This window comes from Staurois parvus, unplaced genomic scaffold (assembly GCF_062004578.1).
Source record: "Staurois parvus isolate SC_StPar_1 unplaced genomic scaffold, SC_StPar_1.0 ptg000162l, whole genome shotgun sequence".
NCBI classification, from domain to species: Eukaryota; Metazoa; Chordata; class Amphibia; order Anura; family Ranidae; genus Staurois; species Staurois parvus.
Window position 1 is genome coordinate 636,535 of NW_028317958.1, and position 19,128 is coordinate 655,662.

The following is a 19,128-nucleotide window of genomic DNA, read 5'->3' on the forward strand; positions in this document are numbered from 1 at the left end:
CTCCTTCTTCTCATCCTTCTCCTTCTCCTTCTTCTCATCCTTCTCCTTCTTCTCATCCTTCTCCTTCTTCTCATCCTTCTCCTTCCTCATCTCCAAGGGCATTTAAATTAAAGGTACAGTGTTCTGCACTAATTTAAAGGCTCTCTGAAGCCTAGAAACCCTTTTTATAAGTTAAATTCGTAGCGAATAAATTCGCATCGAATCGAATTTCTTCCTCAAATTCGGCGAATCAGCCGAATCGAATTTTTGAATAATTCGCTCATCTCTACAGGTAATGATAGAAAAAATCCTCCAATGTGTACACAGGCTAAAGCAAGCAGACATTTTAGTAGACTGGGGGAGGGTAAGAGCTTCTGACAAGGGTTTTATTGCTTTCTTTTTAGCATCATGTCAACCACATCCCCTATTTCTTTTAGGGGTATCACGGGAACAGGAAGTCAGGAAAAATTTCTCTTGTGGGGGTACAGACAGAAATAAAACCAAAACAGAAATTTTAATTATTTCCCATTCTATCCAAAACATTAAAAAAATGGATGGAGTAAGGCTTTAAAAGTGATGTTTTGCTTTAATTGGCAAAGCCAAATATACAGCAGATCATTATGAATCATGATGACTGGATATAGAAAATCAGAAAGTAAAAAAAATAAGAGAATTCTGCCCATGCTCTGCAAAAAGGGCTCAGGAAAGAAGTGGCCCTTTGACATGCCTCAGAAGCAAGGTGACCTGGAGTCCAGACAGTAAGTCATGGATTAAAGTTTTTTAAAAGTTTCCCTTTGCATTGCTGCCCACCTTTTGGCCCTTTTGTAGAGGCATTAAACCTTGATTTGGACACATCACAAAACACGTCAACTGGTCTGTTGGCACTAGTGATGTGATATCATGGTCCTGGTAATATGCTTGAGCAGATGGTGCAGTTATAGCAAGAGAAATAAAAGATAATAAAGTCAGAAAGAATCTGCAGAAACAACATGGAACCCCAAAGAGCCCCCAAAGAAGACATAAAATAGTAATGAGTTGCCTTGCATAAGACAGCAATGTGTCATGACATGCATTGGTGGAGGGGAAACATTTCTGCATGGAAACATTGTACAGTAGACGTCTGCCACTATAAAAATAGGGGCCTGTGATCAATATCGCAGAACCCTATTTTTTAGGCTTACTCTGAAGCAGTTAAGAAATATTTAAACAGGAGGATATAGAGCGGTCCAGTTTCCCTCCCGGTAATGCAGAGCCACGTCGGACTCCCTCCCACAGTTATAATTTATTAGGTGAAAAGTTGGCAGTAAACAAGACCTTCCAAATTGGAAAAAACAGCTCACCAAGACAAAAGAAAAGAACTGTAATTTGTTCGCAGTATGGAGCAGATGTACTGAACAGAAAACCACAGTGAAAATGAAAGTCTGTAAAGAGGCAACATATTAATAAAAATGGATGTGGGCTCAGCTGTACATGGGGCTGAATGTAATATAAATGAACCAGAGATGCAGTGCTGATTTTCATTCATCATTCTGGAAATCATGCTCAACAGGGAGTTCATATAGTATTCAACTGAACCTAAAACTCTGTATTCTTCGGAGGAGGGCACTTCAAGCAAGACATTTTTTATAGGGTAAATCACTTTTTGTTAAAGCAAACCTGTTGTTTGTCCATACAGGGCAAATCAACAGGTATGCCTAAATCTAGTCATTCCCAGCAGCACATAATTACCTTTACTTCACTCAACCACCCCTCTATTAAGCTGCCTGGAATGAAAAAAAGAATATTAGTACTCTGGGGTATGGAGGAGAATGTGACTCCATCAGAGACCAGTGTTGTCACATGGGAAGAGTCCATAGCCCTGAGTAAACTACATGAGAAGAGGGGTTTAAAGTGCTTTGCCTTGGACAAGTGATTTATGCTTGAGAGAAAAAATCTGCAATAAAAGTACATTGTTAAAGAATACTTATCATCCACTATGTGAGAAAAAGAAGATGCTGATAACCTTCCACCTCTTATATATCAAAAAATGTCATGTGAACATCAACATATATAATATAAGTGTTCCACAATAAAAGTTCTTTGAAAGTCCAAACACCCAAATGGGGTAATAAAAGTGTAGACCATCCACTGTGCAGAAACGGAGAGTCTAAGGACAGTGCTGGAAATCCTCCACCCTTTATGCACTCACCAGTCCACTGAATAATATCAGCATGTAGATCCAACAATCCACCCAAGGCTGTCAATAGGCACTCCAGATACACTCCATCCATACACTTTACTCCAAACGAAAGCTGTATAAAATAAGCTCATCACACAAAGCCCAAAAATTGTTAGATGACCGCTGTTCCAGGAGATGGAACTGCACATCAGTACATAGGCCCGAATAACGAATTTCGTGCACACGCATGTTTTCAGAGGACACGCCTATTGCCAACGTCATACATTTGCCTACTTGAATAGCCTAATGTCCATAACTTCAATCATGTTAACAGGAACCAAAGTTGGTTACGCCATTTTCTCGTAGACCAAAAGTCAGCCATATTCCTGTAGTTAAAATGTGGTCATTACAAACCACTGGAAAATATAAAACAGAAAGCACGCTACTTTGAGCAAGAGCGCGGAAGACTGAGACTGAGCTATATGGTTACTTTTGCAGCAGTTGTTTTCTTATTACAGGTCACAATCCAACAATTTGCCCGCTTTGAAGCTCATTAGGCTCTGAGACGACTCTGTATTACTAGCAGCGCATGCAGTTAATGATGAAAGTGAGGCTTTCCACCTGTGAGCTAGGTGTCTCATCACACAGCGGAAGCAAAAGAGTGTAACATCACATCCACTTCCAGTGCGAAGCATGTTGTCACTTTTACACCTGCATATCATGTAGTTTTTCCATTATTTTGTCTAACGCCTGTACTTCTCAAGAGGGTGGGGACTGAAATCTTTGAGCTGTGGCAGAGCTAGGGCCATTAGCTGACACCTGAGACTTAATAGGACTCCTGCTGTGTCCCTCACTAAGTGCTGTGGTTCAACCCACCAGCCCTTTCTACCCTACTGTGGATGGAACCATAGTGCAAAGCAGGAAACATTGAAGATTGGAGTTGCCACTCGATAATGAGATAAGCATTCCTCATCTTATTTTGCTGCCATTTTTTGATGGAGTAGCTTTAAGAGCAGACACTGATAGTCAACTGGCATTCTACATCTCTTGGGAACTTTGCCAAGAAGATCTCCCCAGCAAAGGTTTCAACTTTTTGTCCCCATGAAAGCCTGTATAAACCTGGACACTCAGGTGTTACTTTCTGATATACGTACAGAGTGTCCCTAAAGTCTGGACACATAGGAAATGTGATCTTGCAAAGTGCATGGAACATTGCATCACAAATTATGTAAATTACATTGACGATGTTATTGATTAATATTCCAATGAAATAAAATGTTGTTGAAAAATCTATTGAAAATATGCATTTTGCCTATGCATCCAGACTTTAGGGATACCCTGTACACTGAAAACTCAGACTGTCCCATCAGCTCAATAAACCTTCACACCCAGCTAGGCACAAAGATGTCATCTAACCCGAAGCTCTTGATGAGCATTGGTCAATCTCAATATCAGTGTTGATTTTGTTTCTTCAACTAAAAGTGGCTGAAAGGCTGGTAAGAGAAAACAAAACAAAACAAGAAAAAAAAATGGAATTTCTTTTACTCAGTGCCATTCTCCTTTTAGGCTGAGTGTACTTTAAACTGAAGACGTTGTTGAACATTGTTTAGTTAAATGTCAAACAGCTTCAGGCTTTGTATGGCAGTCTCGAAAGCACATAAAGTGATACGTCTGTCGCCGTATTTGGATGGCTTGCTCCTCGCGAATACTTGTCTCATAACATGGAATTTACTTGTCTGTTTTGAATCCCTGGTTTTTAGAAAAGCGAAAAATGAACATTGAGGTCCTATCACTCAGAATCAAAATGCTGTTGTGTCTTCCAGCTTTTCCTCTCAATCACAACTGAAACAGCCAATTTTATTAAAGCAGTTTTTTAACAGTATTTTTTTAATATCTGTATATATATATATATATATATATATATATATATATATATATATATACACACACACACACACACACACACACACAATTTTTTTTTAAAATAGAAGACATAACCCAAAGCATTATAGGTTAGCTAAAGAAAGACAACAAACTGATTCACTATTGGTTGAACTAGACCAAGTGTCTCCAAACCTTCTAAACAAAGTGCCAGTTTACTGTCCTTCAAACTTTAGGGCGGCTGGACTGTGGTCAGCAGAAGTAGAAAGTGTACTACTGTCAGTGGGAAGAATAGTGCCCCATCATCGGTGTCAGAGGGAGGAATAGTGCCCCATCATCGGTGTCAGAGGGAGGAATAGTGCCCCATCATCGGTGTCAGAGGGAGGAATAGTGCCCTATCATCGGTGTCAGAGGGAGGAATAGTGCCCTATCATCGGTGTCAGAGGGAGGAATAGTGCCCCATCATCGGTGTCAGAGGGAGGAATAGTGCCCCATCATCCGTGTCAGAGGGAGGAATAGTGCCCCAGCATTGGTGTAAGTAGGAGGAATAGTGCCCCATTGTTGGTGTGAGTTGGAGGAATAGCGCCCCATTATTGGTGTCAATGGGTGGAAAAGTGCCCCATTAATTGGTATCAGTGGGAGGAATAGTGCCCCATCACTGGTGTTGGTGGGAGGAATAGTGTACCATCATTGGTATTAATGGGAGAAACAGTTCCCCATTGTTGGTGTCAGTGGCAAGAATAGTGTCCCATCATTGATGTCAGTGGCAGGAACAGTGTCCCTTCATTAGTGTCAGTGGCAGGAACTATGTCCCACTGTTGCTGACAGTGGGGGGGGGATAATGCCTCAAGGGCCAGATAAAAGCAAGCAAAGGGCTGTATCCGGCCTCCGATCCACAGTTTGGAGATCACTGAACTAGGCGGACTTGTGCCTTTTTTCAACCAGACTAACGGAGGTTGATTTATTGAAACTGGAGAATGCACAATCTATGGCAGCTGTACATAGAAACCAATCAGCTTCCAGTTTTTTGTCAAAGTCTAACTGAACAAGCTGAAGTTAGACGCGGATTGGCTACCATACAGAGCTGCACCAGATTTAGCACTCTCCAGTTTTAGTAAATCAACTCCACCCCACTTTGTGACTCCTGTTGTCTGATTGCAATTTTGGACTAAGACTTCTGATACGTTTATGGTTGTCACTTGAACAAGCGGTAAAAGAAAATCTTGCAATATAGACTCCTGTTACACTGATGGCAGTTTAGGGGGATATTTCTTCTTACTTTACAGTAAATGCATTTAAATTCATTTTTATGTTTTCAAGCCAAAGAGGGACAGAAAACTCTTCAACAGGACAGCAAAAAAAAAAAAAAAAAAAAAAAAATTAAATACTGGCAAAAGTTTAAACCATAGATAGATGTAACCTGTGTTTATATTTTCTCTTTTTTAGATCGGTCAAGGTTCTCATTCACCACATAGGTGGTCAGTCTTAGTTTACTTTATATTCCAGAACACTGAACAGCAAGCTACACCCTGAGCTACGCTGTAAATTCTACATGGAGTCCATGAATTCTACAGGTGGAAACTGAAACTATCCTCTCTATAAAACTGTCACAAATTGCGTAAAGAATCTAGCATACACAAAGGGAACGCTGGTCATGTGGTGACTACAGGCTCGCAGCACTCCCAGAATATTTTACAAAGAGTAAATCAATATCAGCTTTGTTATATGCCCTGTTTACTGGCCTGAAAATTGCAATGACATTATGGGGCTAACAGCTATCTGTGAAAATGACTCATCGATTACAGAAGGTGGAAAGGATGAAAAAAACATGCAATAGCAGTGATGAGACTGTTGTTGGGCAATGAAATGACAGAAAATAAAGCACATAAAACCAAGTTACAGTGAAATAAATAATACAGTTAAATAAATGACAACTGACATAGCCTTGATGGCAGAGATTAAGCAGGTGCAAATAATAAGCACAGACAATGCTAGTTGCCCCACTGGTATACTGACACTCTGCCTTCATACTTGAATAAAAACATTATTTGTTATTTTTTTATTGGTATAAATTATAACAATAAATATTTTTTATTGGTATAAATTATAACAATGAATGTTTATTACCTAATTTTATATTTTGGATTTCATTAAATTATATCTATTTCCCTAAAGATAACCTCCTGGCAGCTATAAAAGACATGCATTAATCCAACTATATTTTTTAATACATTTTTAAATGTAGGCAATGTAAGATGTTTATTTGACTTGCAAGATGGCCTCTTGCAAGGCACTGTAAAGCAGAGATCAGACTGGGGGAAGAAGCAGCCCAAGAGGCCAACTAGCTGTACTGCAGTGCTGTCTAACAAGATAAATGCTGATATAACTACAGAAAGATGAGCTTGTCCGCTGCTTCTCCTTTCACTGTCCTGTCATAGGCTGGGGGAGGGACAAGACCTAAAAAGTGTTACGGTACTTAACTGCAGCAGAGAAAAATCAGGTCTTTCCTCCTTGCCAGACAGGTGTGTGTGTGTGTGTATATATATATATATATATATATATTTACATATATATATACACACATATATATATATATACACACCTATAGTGCACAGCAATAAAGAGGAAAATCTAAAAGCTCCCCGATTATATGTTGATGCTATTGTATTCAGCAGAAATGTATCTGAAAGACAGTAAAATGTAATCCATTAAACACTCTTGCAGTTTGCTAGGCCCCCCATAGCTTTCTGACCTACTAACAGTAGCTTCCAGCAGAGCTCAGCAATAATTAAGTGAATGGACACTTGGCACAAATGCATAATTATGATGTTGTCTTCCCTGTTATGTCTTTATATGTGTTAATTTGATCTTATTACCTGCACACAGTGAAAGCAGACATTTTAAACGGGTCAAACAATTATCTACAGGATGATCAATACACAAAGATCTAAATATTGATCCATCTAATATGCGTGTTCCGCCAAAGCAACGTGAGTATCAAATTCTTACATTAACTCGTACTTTCCAAATAACTTACTAGAATGCCTTTGAAACCGGAGAACCTTAAAGCAGAGCTAAAGGCTTTCCCCCAAAATTAAAAGTCTGCATCTACAAATACTGTAGCTGTTGACTTTTAATATAAGGACACTTACCTGTCCAGGGATCCAGTGATGTCCTCACCCGAGCCGATTCTTCAATCGGCTTTGGGTGCAGGTGCCAGAATCTTAAGTAGGGAAAACCGGTATCCCATTGCATGCATGAAGCATGCTGTGTTTTGTGAATGGTTCTGTGAAGTATCCCAGAAGACTGCGGGAGAAGGGGAGGCGAACTTCCGGCTCAGATCGCCGTGGCACATCTGACCGGAAGTGGGAGCAGGTACCTGACAAAACCAGATACCCATTCCCCCCCTAAAAAGTGGCAAATGTGGCAGTGGAGGGGGGATGTAAAAAAGCCGAACATCTCCTGGGACTTCACCTTGGGTGAAGTTCTGCTTTAAGAAAAGCTAAGCACCGAAACAACATGCAAATTCCATGCAGGTAGTGCCCTGACCAGGACTTAAACCAAGGGCCCCAGTACTGGGAAGTGCGAACTACTAAGCCTCTGTGCTGTGTTCATTTTTTTCCCTTATACATACTCTTATGCATTTACTGAGTAACTCGGCACAACAACATATCTTCTACAGCTGAAATCCAAATGATCACAGATACTTGAACATTCCAAAAGAGGAGTGCTCTTGGCTACATGGAGACAGTAAACAAGGAGCTCTGCCCGTGTCCCAAGCTCATAAATATTAGGCAGCCTTTTAATAGAAAATTTCACACCAAACCTGCACCAAAAATATAGCACACAGGATTTTAAAAATTGCACAGGACCCACAACGGATCAGTGTGGAGAGTTACATAGGAATAAATGGTCACACCTTTTTCTTCTGCTTTTTTTAACATAGAAATACAAGGCAAAACGTGTGTGTGTATATACATATAACCATTTTAAATACAAGTGATCACATGACCTCTGTTCTCAACTGCATAGGGGGCTTAGAGAGGTGGGGGTGGAGAGTGCAGGAAGGTGTGTCAGCGAGAGGCACAGAAAAAGCAATAGGGGGAGTGTGCAGGGGGCGTGTCAGCATAAGTCTTGGCCACTGGAGGAAAGGCAGACTATGCTCCCATCATGGCCAGAAAACTGACCACAGTATGATAGATGTGCTCTCATGAATAGTGTAGGCAGTTTAAAATAGGAAAGTGGAGAGCTGGCTTGATCACCAGGTATTTCACACAAAGGAAGAAATGTAAAAAGAACAGGATACTTTTAAACACAAGTACATGGTACAACAGGCACATATCAGGAATACGAAATGGTGGGTTATCAAACACTTTGGGGGAGATTTACTAAAACTGGAACACTTAGAATCTGGTGTAGCTGTGCACGGTAGCCAATCAGCTTCTAACTTCAGCTTGTTCAGTTGAAGGATAAGTTCACCTTTGGAACATGTTACATGTTCTACCCGTTTTTAGGGTGGAACATGTAACATGTTCCCATAGCCGCAGTTAACCCTGCGCTGCCCCCCCTCCATCTGACAGATAGTATGGGAAGTCTCCCCAATCTATGTGTCAAATTTGAAACCAGCGCGGCCGTGCGGGGCTCCGTCCACACGGCCACATCATTCATTCACGGACTTCCGTGAATGAATGAACTGCAAGTCCCAACAGCCTTAGCGGCTGTCTGCTTGTAGTTTTCAATGAACTACCACGGCACTGTGGAGCACTCTGGTAGCTCATTGAAGCTTACTGTCAGAATATCTGCTTGCTACATCCTGTACGGCAAGCAGATATTCTGACAGGTCTGCAGGAGACCAGCATGGCATCAGCAATCTACTGATCGCTGGTGCAATGCTTTCCAGGTTCCTGTAGACGAAAATAATAAATGTACATTTTTTTACCTGCAAAAAAATGTGCATTTATTATTTTTGTTTAAAAGGTGAACATATCCTTTAAGCTTTGGTAATAAAACCTGGAAGCTGAATTGTTTCTATGCAGAGCTGCATCAGAGTTTGCATGCTCCAATTTAAGTAAATCTCCCCCTTTACATTTAAACCTTACATGTCTTTCTAAGACTACCCTATCCATAAAAGGACAAAGTAGCAGCATAATTCCATTTTATAACAAACAGTGTTGTCACCCTATTAGAGGAAGTGGAAAAATAACAGATCTGCTGGCAGGATCAGCAGGTAATAAAAGTATGTTGAAAGGAAGAATAAGATAAACAAAAACTACTGTGTTAATGCTGACAACACACAGCATCATGAATGCCACTTTTAATTTGCATATAGGTACACTTTAAACCTCTCTGGGACATTTTTTATAATAACTTCTTTTCAATATAATACATTTGTGCTAATACCAAATGCAACTTTCCAAGCTGAAGCTAAGACTTGGGGCCAGTTTGGCCCTACGCCTTATCACTGATTGTTTCTGGGCGCAGTTCAATAAAATTTTGTACACCCAGTATTTTAGCTCAGAGCTAGCACATCCCTGACAGAAGTAAAAACTTGAACACAATGCAGTAAATAAATCAAAAGCAAAGCCAAGGTGCCAGGTCTGACAGACTGTTTAAGTCATTAAAACAGTAGACACCTGTATGTGAAATGATAATTATACCCTGCCAGGTAACTGGCAGGTAATTAAACTCATCCAGACAATGGCAGAGAAGAAAATCTCATCGTTCTGCGAAAAAAGTAGAAGTAAACAAATAAGCAGCCAAGAGTAAAAAGCATTAAAAGGCCTGGATTAAAGAGAATCTGTACCAAAAAAATAAATAAATGATATATATATATAAATATATCAAACGGTGTGGTGAACAGCTTCGGTAAGTCTTCCAACACAATGCAATCAGGCATTCTCACAGTCGTATATAGAAAAAATTGTCCAAGATTGCTGCGTGTAAAAGTTATTGAAAATACAAAATCAAAATCAAAAAAATTGCAAACATACAAGTTCCATTACTGCTACAGTTTCGGGCTATAAATACTAACGTCCTTCTTCAGGCCTGGACATGCAGATTCATTACAACATTCTCTGGAATTCTTCTGGATTTTGTTTCAATAAATTTGATTGTTTATTTTCAATACATTTTAAGTGCAGCAATCATGGAGTATTTATTCTATATATACACGCGCTGTGTGTATATATATATATATATATATATATATATATATATATACACACACACACGTGTGTGTTTGTGTATGTGTTTGTGTGTATGTGTCCTTAAAATGGAACTTCACACCTTCAAGCAACATTGACTAATTTTAATCCTTTTTTATCCATATAGATAGTAAAGAGTATCTTGTTAAAGTGGAGCTCCACCCAAAAGGGGAAGTTCCACTTTAAGGACTGCTCCCCATTAAGGATTGGCACCTTTGGGGGGCGGGGGGGAGCGGGTACTCGAATTTGACAGGTACCCACTCCCATTTCCTGTCCGATCGCCTAAGTGATCGGAAACAGAAGGTGTCCTCCCTCCCTCCCTTCCTGTAGTCTTTTGGGACAAGTGACAGGTCCCAGAAGACTACAGGAGCCTTCATGAAGCACAGCGCTGCTTGTGTATGTGCAGTGGGTACCTGGTTGTGAAGGCACAAGCTATCACAGCCGGGTGCCCACAGTGAAGATGCCGGCCTCATGGAATACAGGACGGCCAGTGCAATGGGCTGCAGGAGACACACCACGGGACCGAGGGACAAGTAAGTGGCTGTTTTTTTAAAAGTCAGCAGCTACAGTTTTTGTAGCTGCTGACTTTTATTTTTTGACAGGTGAGTGGAACTCCACTTTAACTTGTTTTAGGCTCCATGCACACTAGCATTTTGTAAGCTCCTAGAAGCTGTTGTTAGCATTTTTTTCTGCAGGAAAAAAAATGCTAACCATCTTAAACACTACTAAAATTCTCCTAACAGCTTTTTTCTTTCCTTTTTTTTTTCCTACATGTACTGTAAAAATGCTACTAAAACACTAATGCTCCTAAACGCTACTGAAACACAAGGCGGCACAAAAACGTTAATATCAGCATTTTTATGCCAGCTTTTTTTTTCTCTAGCACTTTTTGAGCTAGTGTGCATGGAGCCTTAAACATTTTTTATATTTACTTAGTGACTTCCTGGTTTCTAGGCCTAGGCAAAAGATATCTTCAGGAGGGGAGGGGGAGGAGGGGTTTCTCTGCTAAGCATGCCCTCTTGTCTACATGCCTGAGTTAAGGGCAGATGGTTTCCAGGAAGTAAATGCTACACGATTCACCTGCCTTTACTCAAGGTGGCCACAGCCAGAAATGCTAGCTTTCAGGCTGATTTCTCAGCAAAATAAAGCATGGAGACATGAATGGATGGGTGAGTTTGCTTTGAATACTAAAAATTAATTATATAGCATTTTTGGTGATCAGATGTAGTGCAGTTCTGCTTTAAATCGGTTAGATGCATTGAAATTTTGGTAATTACATAGAGACAAATAAGCGCCTAAAAAGTTCTATATAATACAACACATGTTCATTCCCCGCAATACTTTAAAAGAAAGTGTACTACTCCTTTCCTAGACCCTAACTGAAAACAACCAACAAACTCCCCCACCACTTACCTCACCTGATCTTCTTTAGAGATGGCCACATCTTTGCAGGGAGCCCGTATACACTTGAGCCATACTGAAAGAGCAACCACTCCAATGACAAAATTACACTAACAATTTCTGTTAAAAGGGTTGCACAGCAGTTGCAAATACATTATATTGCCAAAAGTACTGGGACACCCCTCCAAATCATTGGATTCAGGTGTTCCAATCACCTCCATGGACACAGGTGTATTAAATCAAGCACCTAGGCATGCAGACTGGAAGTAACTGGGAACAACAGCAACTCAGCCACAAAGTGGTAGGCCACATAACATGACAGAGCGGGGTCAGCGCATGCTGAAGCACACTGTGCACAGAAATCGCCAACTGTCTGCAGAGTCAATGGCTAAAGAATCCCAAACTTCGTGTGGCCTTCAGATTAGCACAATAACAGTGTGTAGAGAGCTTCAGTGAATGGGTTTCCATGACTGGGCAGCTGCTTCCAAATCTTACATCACCAAGTGCAATGCAGAGTCAGATGCAGTGGTGTAAAGTACACCGCCACTGGACTCTAGAGCAGTGGAGATGTGTTCTCTGGAGTGACAAATCATGCTTCTCTGTCTGGCAACTTGCTGGACGTGTGGGTTTGGCGGTTGCCAGGAGAACGGTACTTGCATGACTGCATTATGCCAAGTGCAAAGTTTGGTGGAGGGGGGATTATGGTGTGGGTTTGTTTTTCAGGGGTTGGGCTTGGCCTCTTAGTTCCAGTGGAGGGAACTCTTAGGGCGTCAGCATACTAAGGAATTTTGGATAATTTCATGCTTCCAACTTTGTGGAAATAGTTTGTGGATGGCCCCTTCCTGTTCCAACATGACTGCACACCAGTGCACAAAGCAAAGTCCATAAAGACATTGATCAGCAGGTTTGGGGTGAAGGAACTTGACTGGCCTGCACAGAGTCCTGACCTCAACCTGACAGAACATATTTGTGATGAATTAGAGCAGACTGCGAGCCAGGCCTTCTTGTCCATCATCAATGCCTGACCTCATAAATGCGCTTCTGGAAGAATGGTCAAATATTCCCATAGACACACTCCTGTACATTGTGGACAGCCTTCCCAGAAGAGTTGAAGCTGTTATAGCTGCAAAGGGTGGTCAACTCAATATTGAACCCTGTGGACTAAGACTGGGATGCCATTAAAGCGTGCGTATAAAGGCAGGCGTCCCAATACTTTTGGCAATATAGCGTATATGTGGAATCCACACTGCCTTGTCGAAGTCCCTCTGAAATATTTCTAATATTTGAGAGTCGACATATTAGAGCATACTGTATGTAGCAATGGATAATTTAAGGGCAGTTATGCCTAGAGGTGGCCCGCTGCTCCTTAAAGGCACAAGAACACACTAGAATCCCAGTAAAGTACAATGGCAGCTAAAGGTGTCCAATGTGTCCCAATACTTTTTGTATTCAGCAGCAGGCGGGACCCGCAGTGCCCAAATACCCGAACAGTCATTTCATCTGTTTGGATGCAGTCACTATTTGGCCAACAATTTTCCACTGGGAACTTTCGTCGAGGCAGGTGAAGCCGACACCACCTGCCACGACAAAAGTACCTCTCCAGTCTTGGAGTATGGTCCCATTCAGGTTTATTTGGACTCAATATGCAGGCACAACCAGCACTGAAGACATCAGCTCAGAAGATGTAAACAGTTAAAGAGGCCAAGCCTGTCACATTAAGGTATCTAAAGACTGCCATAGACGGATTCAACTTCAGACAATTTTCGAGCCATGGGTGGACCCATCGGTACCACCCAGCTCAACAAAAGTAAAATTTTTAATTGACTTTTTGTTGAAGAAGCCAGATGGAAAATTGTTGGCTGAACAGTAATTGCATCCAATCAGATGCAGCCACTTCAGGTATTCTGAAATCCATGGGTGGTAGTTGTCAGAATAGAATAGCTGGTAGGGAAGGTTCCTCCATCCATGCTAAAAAGCCTGGATGGAGGAATCTGTTATATTTCTCCCATTCAGCTCCTATTTAATTTCCTGCATCTCAGCCATCTGGATATATCTTACAGTATGTCCTCCTTTGTACTTTTTACAACCAGATGTGCTCACATGAATTTTCCAGTGTAGGCAAAATGCCTAGACAGTAGAAAATCCGCAGTGTTCAATAGTTTGTTTCCACCAATGCACTGCGCTGCAGAACAATGAAAAAACAGCCTATAAACTGCATTTTGGTTACACTGGCCTGTAGTTTGCTATTCAACTCGATCCAAAGAAAGTATTTAACCAACTATTCCATGAAGCGCTTTGGGCATATGCCATATGCCCTACTACCGCCATTGTTCAGAAGCTTCATTGAGAAATACAGTTACCAGAATCATAATTCATTATGTCTTTATCATTGGGACAAATTATAGAATATAATGTATACTTTGTATCTGCAGTAACACTTCTTTTACAACTAACATTGGTAAGAGTAGAAAAAAGTACATTTTAATTTTGTAACATAATTTTGTGTGTATAAAATTTTATTTTTGGAATACAATATCTTTAAAGCAAGTGCCATGCATGTTACTGTATTGGTGAGTAACGCAGCAGCATATTCCATCGGCAAGGTATGTTGGGATGCTAGTCACAATAACTGGCACTGCATAAGACCAATGCATGTAGTATGCATTTCGGTAATGAGCAAGTTACTGCTTCGCAACAGTGTGAACATGCTGATAAGCATTAATGCATTTTCTCCTAGATTGTAAGCTCCAATGAGCAGGGCCCTCCTATCCCTCTTGTATTGAACTGTATTGTTGCTGTATTGTCTCCCGTTATATTGTAAAGCGCTGAGCAAACTGTTGGTACTATATAAATCCTGTATAATAATAATAATAATTTTGGTATAAACCAACCTTGCCATACAGCTCCCAAAATGTATCCCTCATATCCAAAATGGTGTCTCATACATGGACAATGCTATACTTGCATGTAGTATTTTTATCTTCCTTTTTATCCATTCCAAGATACTTGTTTTTGCAGCTGCTGCCTGCCAGGTTCTTCACATTTTTTTTTACAGTACATTAAGGCCAAATTAAATATAAAAACATCTGTAACAATAAATGTGCGGGATCTGACTGGCAATCTGGTATTTGCCAGAGGGGCTGGCAAATATGAGAACACAGCTGACCTGATGTGATCTATGAGCTTCACAGTCTCAGCAAGCTCTCCTTTGAACATTATCTGTTACAAGGCAAAGCTCAGATGCCCCTGACTCTAGTTTCAGAATTGTTGTGTCACTTGTTAAACAGTGCCAAAATTTACGTCACTACCTTGTATCCTCGGCAACACTGCGTACAGAATGCCATAGGAATCTTATTTTCTTCTGGTGTAATTGGCCCAACACAGTTTGATAAAAGTATGCACAGAGCCTGAAGTCAAATCACAGGCATTCTCTGGAATAAACACGTTATCTTAGGAGAGATACTTTCTAAGAGGCTATTATGTACAAAGGTATGATGTTGGCAGGGCTTATATTATTTACTTAAAATCAAAGCAGGTAAGATACTGCGATATGGTTATTACATCATAGTCAGTACATTAAAGATACACCAGTTTGTATGGGATAGCTTTCTAGCCTACCCCCCTAAAGTGAAACTCTGGGCATTTTTTATCTCTGGCCAAAAAATGCCCCGTGATACGACAGGACACCTAACCACTATCCCTGTATAAGCTTGCTGGACATCCCTTTCCAAACCTCTGGGCATTAAAAGAGAAGTACAGCCAAAGCTCTTTTGCCTGTACTTCTCCTGTTCGTTCTGCACTCCTGTTACCCATTTAAAGCTGACAGAGGGCTGAAGTCGTCGTCACTCAGCCGGTTCAGGTTGGGGAAAGATCCCGACTTCAAAATCAGGATGCACCCTAGAGTCTGGAGCGGCACCTGGCTCAGCCTCTCAATGATGTGCTGAGAGCATGAGCCAGACGCTCCCCCCCTCTACAGCCCAACGCTCCAGTGAATGCGCGCGGGGGTGGGGGGGGGGGTGGCTCTGTTTAGAGTGGCTGTGAGACCTCAGCGGTCCTGTGATCACTGAGTTCTCACACTTGGAGCCAGCGAAAGACAGATGCAGCATTCACCTAGGTAAGTATCATTTAAAAAAAATAAATAAATACCATACTTCGCTTTTAATATTTAAAGGGCACAGACTAATTATGCTCTCTACATGGCATGGCTATTGTTGAGTCTTATGCTAACACCCCCCTTCCTTTTTCCCCTAGACCCCATGACTCCATCCCTCTTGCTTTTTGTTTTCCTGGTGACAGAAACCAGCACCAAGCCTCAGAATTTCCTCCAGCTGGCAGCACTCACCACTTCCTGTCCTAGGGTGACAACACTGTACCACTATAGAGTCAGTAGAGCGAATGAGCGTTGTCACCTTATGACAAAAAGTGTGTTACTGGCAAATTCACTAGATGAAAATAAAGGAAAAAAAGCCAGGAAAAAAACCTAATGCAGCCACCGCATCTATGGGCTGGTAAACTACATTATATTACATTTTTGTTCTTGGGTTTAGATACAGTTTCAACAATCTTAAATATTAAAGGCCAACTCCAATCAAAATCCATGTTGGTGGGCTGAATCACTTTAGTGCTCTCCAATGACATAATTTCTTTATATTATATAGTCTCACCACCTCCCACTCCCACTAGATAACAAATCAAAGCTGGATTATCTAATCATCTGTTTAATATGCTCAGTGAAGAATCCATTTCTGAACTGTGACGTCATCATGTGGTTTTGTATTGGCTGCAGTATTTGGGTGTAACCAGGATCTCTTCAATATTTCACCACTGGAATCCATCACAGGTAGCCAGCATATGACTCAACTTGCCAGCAACCAAGCATAAGCTTGGTATTTCATATTTGGGTGAAGTCCTGTATTTCGACTGGCAGGTAGGTACATGTCACTCCTCCTTTTCATAAAGTTTCTCATATTTCTCTCACACACACACACACACATATGGAGTTATTACTCCTAGTAATTTAGATTTTACCAGTGAAAGTCTAAACTCATTATTTTTTACTAAATCCTGACTTCAGAATGAAAAAAAGTAAACATCAGATGAATGGAGGAAGTCTTGGCAAGCCTGTTAGAAAGTGACCTAAGACCTTTTGTCTGCAGCAGATGTACGAGGCCCTGAAGCAGACAATGCTTCCCCCCTTTTCTGTCATTTCCCTAGAAGAGATCTGTGGCCAAGTCACACTAGGACACCAGTTCAATTAAGTTAAAACACAACACAGCCAAAACCTGACATTTTCACACAGGAAGCATGAGAGGTGGACGTGCTCTCCAACTCTACACTGACTTCTACTAGACGATAAAAAGTAATGATTTATTACCATTGAAACCCAACTCCAGCTTATACCCTATCACATCCAACAAGTATATGCTGCCAGCACACCATGGCTCCATATAACAGTCCAAAAATGTATGAAAGTGATCACATCACACAATAAGCGCGACAACAACGTTTCGTAGCCATGCTGGACCTCTTTGTCAGGCATGCAACATCATCACATGCCTGATAGAGAGGTGCAGCTCCAAAATGTTGCACTGATTGTGATGTATTCCCTTTAATACATTTGTGGGCTATTATAAGGATTTATGGAGTGCTGGCAATAAATAGGGGTTGATTTACAAAAACTGGAGAGTGCAAAATCTGGTGAAGCTGTGTATGGTAGCCAATCAGCTTCTAACTTCAGCTTATTCAATTAAGCTTTGACAAAAAAAACTGGAAGCTGATTGGTTTCTATGCACAGCTGCACCACATTTTGCACTCTCCAGTTTTAGTAACTCAACCCCATACTCTCTTCTATGTTAATATCAGTTAGGTTGTTGATGCAGCACCCTCATGCTAAAGGCTTTTCCCTAAACGTAGAGCAATGAATATATAACTTGTGATATGGTCTATCACACCCAGACGTGTCACCAGGACAGGAAGTACGGATCTCTTTTTGGTTTTTAAGTAGGGAATGATTAATACCCTGATTTCTAGCATTCATGTCTTGCTGGGGAGATTTTTATTAACTTCCTGTTCTGTAAGAGGAAATCTCTCCAAAATGAGGGGAAATTCCCTCTTAGACAGTTGTCATCGAAACAAGTATCCCCAGTGAAAATTTTCGTTTTTGTTTCCGTTTTGGTGACAACTCAAAATTTTGGTCAAAAGAACAAACTGACAGGGAAAACCTGCCCAGTGGGGACACAGACAACAATAAAAATCTGACTAGGGGTCTAACCCTTCAGTGCTCTATCCAAAACAAAAAATTAAAAAATTGGCTTTAGATATAAGAAAACAACCAATACATAGTTGAGGTTCTAACTCTTCCCTACTCTATCTGAAACTAAAAAAAGAAAAATGTTTCAGATGGATTTGAGCTTTAACTAGTCCATGACCATAAAGAGGAACTTAAATCCTCTTCTCCAGCACCACCATCTTTGTTAATCTGGCACATGCGCAGATGTGCAGAAGGGCTTTGTCTGACCTTCACATGTGTGATGGGGTTTCCAAGCATGAGCAGACGTAGCAAGATTTGGGACTTTGAAGCTCTGATGCACATCTGTGAACATGCAAAAACCTTAAGAATTAAAAAAAAATAATAATAATCACACCCAAAGGTGAAAGAGTGAGGGGGTATTAGACAGGATAATTTTTATTTATTTATTTTAGAATGAAGGTCCACTTTAATTATCCATGATGTCTGATGGTAAAAATTAAAAATATTCTAGACTAGCATGGAAATTTGTCCATATTGGCAGAGGATCCCACCTGTACTTAGCTACCACATGGCTGTAAGGGCTTGTTCACACTTGACTGTTTCTCCAACTCTTGTCAAACCCCCCTATAGTGTTTGAAAAGCGTTTTACCGGCGCGGTTTACCGGCGGTTGCTAGGCGTTTGCAAAGCGTTAAAAACGCCCCACAAACGCCTATAATGATGTTTGAATGGTGTTACCGCTCTGCAAACGTCCCGCAACCGCAAACGCCGGCCGGGCGTTTGCAGAGCGGCAACATAGACTTGAATAGGAGGCTTCAACTCCTCCTGACTCGACCAGAGGAGTCCGTTTTGCCGCGAGGCAACGCGACACTAACGCTCCCGTGTGAACAGCACCATGTGCTGCAATGTGCAGAATTTTCCCAGGCGTTTGGGAAGCGGTAAAAACGCTTCCCAAATGCCTGTCTGCCGCTTGCAAACAAGGCTAGTGTGAACGTAGCCTAAGAAAAGAGAAAATATTGAATAGCCTTTCAGAAGAACTGGATCTTCCCAAAAGTTTGATTGTGTTTTTAAATGCATGATGTATAAGCAGCTACTAATAATTATAAAAAAACATAATTGTGTTATTGTACAATGTTGATCCAATGAGTTATCCAATTGCCTTTGGGGATCAGGAAGGATTTTTTCTCTGTAACAGCAAATTAGACAAAGCTTTATAAGGGTTTGTTTTTGCCTTCCTGTGGATCAGCTCTGGATTTAG

General features: G+C 40.9%; 1 protein-coding gene across 2 annotated transcripts in view; it reads right to left on the reverse strand.

Annotated features, from left to right (window-relative positions):
- PRICKLE2 (prickle planar cell polarity protein 2) overlaps nt 1–19,128 on the reverse strand; it is a 359,846-nt gene that overhangs the window by 31,186 nt on the left and 309,532 nt on the right. The gene's annotated exons all lie outside the window — the stretch shown is intronic.